We start from the raw sequence: 3,852 nt of genomic DNA on the forward strand, positions 1-3,852 counted from the left end.
GACGGAATAGGAGAAACCCTAGGTCTCCTTGACTCAGGCTGAAATTTTCTTAATAAAGACCCGGAAACACAACAAATCAAAGAAAGTTTGGACAAATGGGATTGCATAAAGTTGCAGAGCTTCTGCAGGGCAAATGACATAGCTAGCAAGATCAATAGAAAGCCCACCGATTGGGAGAAGATCTTTACTAGCCATACAACGGACAAGGGTCTCATATCTAAAATATACTTGGAACTCAAAAAATTAAACCCCCCAACTACAAATCCTCAAAGAAACAACTGCCCAATATATAAGTGGGCGAAAGACTTAAAGAGAAACTTCTCTGAAGAAGAAAGAAGGATGGCCAATAGATACATGAAAAAATGTTCAACATCACTAGCCATAAAAGAAATGCAAATCAAAACACATTGAGATATCACCTCACTCCAGTTAGAACGGCAAAAAATCAAGAACTCTAACAACAACAGATGCTGGAGGAGATATGGACAGAAAGGAACCTTACTTCATTGTTGGTGGGAATGTAAACTTGTTCAACCACTTTGGAAAGCAGTATGGAGGTTCCTCAAAAGACTTCACATAGATCTCCCCTATGACCCAGCAATCCCACTTTTGGGCATTTACCCAAATGTTTACAAACAAGACCATACTAAAGCTACCAGCACAACTATGTTTGTTACAGCATTATTTACCATAGCTAAGATATGGAACCAACCCAGATTCCCCTCAGTAGATGAATGGATCAAGAAAATGTGCTATATATACACAATGGAATTCTATGCCTCCATCAGAAAGAATGACATTGCCCCATTTGTTAGGAAATGGAAAAACTTGGAAAAAATTATATTAAGTGAAGTAAGCCAGGCCCAAAGAAACATAGGTCACATGGTTTCCCTTATTTGCAATATCTAGTATAGGTATGAGTCAAGCAGAAAAGGTCAGATAATGTGATGTCAGGAAAATGAACCCTTAGATATGTATTTTAATGTTTTTTTCTTTCATGCATGTGTTTCTAATGCATTTATAAGATTATTTCTTTGTTGCTTTGTATGTCCCTCCCCCACAGTATAACCCCTGCTTTCACTATATTTGATGTAAGTATAACTTGTGGAGGAGATGGGGAAAACCCAGTTTTTTAAGGATACAGGTGGACCTGTTGCAACAATGAGAAGTACAAGTTGTCATGTACAAAATGAGCTTTACAACGTCGGTGCGGGGGGGGGGGGAGAGGGGAAGGAGAAGGATTGGGATGGGGGGAGGGGAGGCTGGGAAGTGATGTGAAGGGTAAACAAAGCAGGAGGCTGCAATGCTTGGTAAGAAATATACGCATTATCCTGCCCATGCAATTGTAACCCCTCTGTACAGTATGTTCACAAATAAAATAAAATAAAATTATAAAAAAAAGAATACAGGCGACAATTAAAACAAGAAATATTAGGAGAAAATGTAAAATTTCCCACTAAAAATACATAAGGCATAGGTATACAAGCAGTAACATCATAAGATTTGTACAAAGTAAAATTATAAGTGGATGCAGAGTTCGACGTCCCTGAAAACGATCCATTTGATAGCATCACGGTTTTCAGCACTGCTCTGACCTTCCAAAGGTGAGTCTGAAAAGCAGTGAGTACAGCCATGAAACCCAGCATGCATCTGCAATGCCTCCATCTCCCTAGGCCATCAGTCGATCTCCAGTAAGTGATCCATTAATGGCTTCCAGCATCCTAGTAACTTTTGATAAATCACATCTGGTACTATTCCATTCTGAACATGTGTTAATAAACTGTCCAAAAAGTCCCTAATTAATAAAATTATTGAACACTTTTCCAAATGTCCCTCTACACTCTTGCCACACAAAAGGCTGATATTATAAATCAATATAAGTAAAATCAGGACACATAGGTAAGGATAACTTGCCATCAAAGGTGACACTTTCGCAGCTACTATTTATGGACCAAGTAGTTAATCGCTTCAGCTGTGTTCTAGAATTGGAAGTGCGTTTCCCAGGTAAAACCCAATGTTGCCAATTCATAACTAAACATGGAGGAGGCCCCAGACAAACAGACAAGGGATGAGTATAGTAAGTAAAATTTAAAAAGCTACCATCATCCTTATTGCAAAATGTCAAATTATTCCAAGGAGAGATTAACCAGCAGGAACATTATAGATGGTTATATCCATGTCTCCCCAAACAACAGGTTCCAATAAAGGAGGGTTAGGAACAAAGGCCCAATAACTTACATTAGCATTAGCATGGACAAGGTTTACAACAAGCAGGGCACACATGGCCAGAACAAGTTCTCAGCCATGACAGGTTTACCAGTGCATTGTAACATCTTCTGTCCTTCTCCAGTCAACTTTTTTACCTGCCCCCAGGTGGGCAGTGGGGATTTCTTCTTCCTCAACTGGTGGCCGATTCCTTGCAGGATATGGGGCTGTCCTCACTGGGCCGCGTCTGTATCCATTGTGCAGGAAGACAGTATTGTTTGCCATCCTGTGTAGACACAAAACTCTATCCTCATCCCTTATGTAATGTTCCTAGTTGCCATTCTGCTTTCAATGTAATCTTAATCTATGTGGGAGCATTTAAATAAGGTTTTTGTGATATTTGTTCAAAATGGCGCTCAGCTCTAGGTAAAATATCTCCGTGTGGTAAGTTAAAAACGTTAAGAATAAAAAGAGCTTGATGTAAAATTATTTTAGGATTTTGCATGGAAAACCACAAAATATCCATACCTTCATCCAACCTTTTCCTTTTTAATTTTTTGATTTGTTGTTTTAGTGTGCAATGAACTCGTTCAATAATGGATTGTCTTGGGAGTTATATTATATTCCGGTAATATGTACCACATCATAAAGTTCACAAAATCTTTTAAATTTGATACTTTTATAGGCTGATCCAATATCAGTCTTTATTTGGCAGGCACTCCCTTAATGGCAAAAACTTCCAATAAGTGTTCTATTACATGGTTAACAGTTTCTCCCGTAAGGGCAAAAGCCCAAATTTGGAATAAGTATCTATTGTAACATGTACAAAGGAAAAATGGCCAAAGGCTTGTACATGGATTATGTCCATTTGCCAGAGCTCCTTAGGTTGTAATCCTGAGGATTTACTCCAGCAGGTACAACTCTCAAATGCATTGGTCTGCAGATAGGGCACCTTTTTATAATTTGTTTACCTTGAGAATAAGGTATTTTATAATGCATATGTAAATGGCCAGCATTTGTATGTAAATGAGCATGATCTTGTTTAGCAGAAGCAAAACTAATTTATCAACCTGATTATCACCATATACAAGGTACCCAGGTAATGAAGAGTGAGCCCTAATGTGAGTTAGCACTTTGGCCTTATGTTGTTGCAGTAATGCTTGTAATTGTTTAAATAATTGGTTTAGCTGGGGTTTAGATGAAGAAGGAACAGCAGTGACTATATTAGTCACAACCCCTACAGCATAGGCAGAATCAGTAACAATATTAACATCTCCCACAAAATCTTGTAACACCTTAATAATAGCAAAAAGTTCATTTTGTTGAACTGATGCTAAAGTAGTTGTTTGAACCCAATATTTATTTGTCGTCCAATAAACACTTTTTGTTTTGGAGCCATCTGTAAAAACAGTAAGAGCAGTGGAAATAGGGACCTTGGTAATTATATTATTAAATACAAATTGTTGTTTAAGCAAGCAATTCCACAATCTACCTTTGGGAAAATGATAGGAAAATTGCCCAGTAAAATTTACTAATGTAATTTATAGCATTTCAGACATGTTTAACAAATATTTTACTTGGTCTTTTGGCAAAGGAAGGATAATTTCAAATAAATCATACCCTGATAGGGTGAATACCCATTGCCTG

Source organism: Dipodomys merriami, unplaced genomic scaffold (genome assembly GCF_024711535.1).
Source record: "Dipodomys merriami isolate MVZ:Mamm:240054 unplaced genomic scaffold, mDipMer1.0.p SCAF_1042, whole genome shotgun sequence".
NCBI classification, from domain to species: Eukaryota; Metazoa; Chordata; class Mammalia; order Rodentia; family Heteromyidae; genus Dipodomys; species Dipodomys merriami.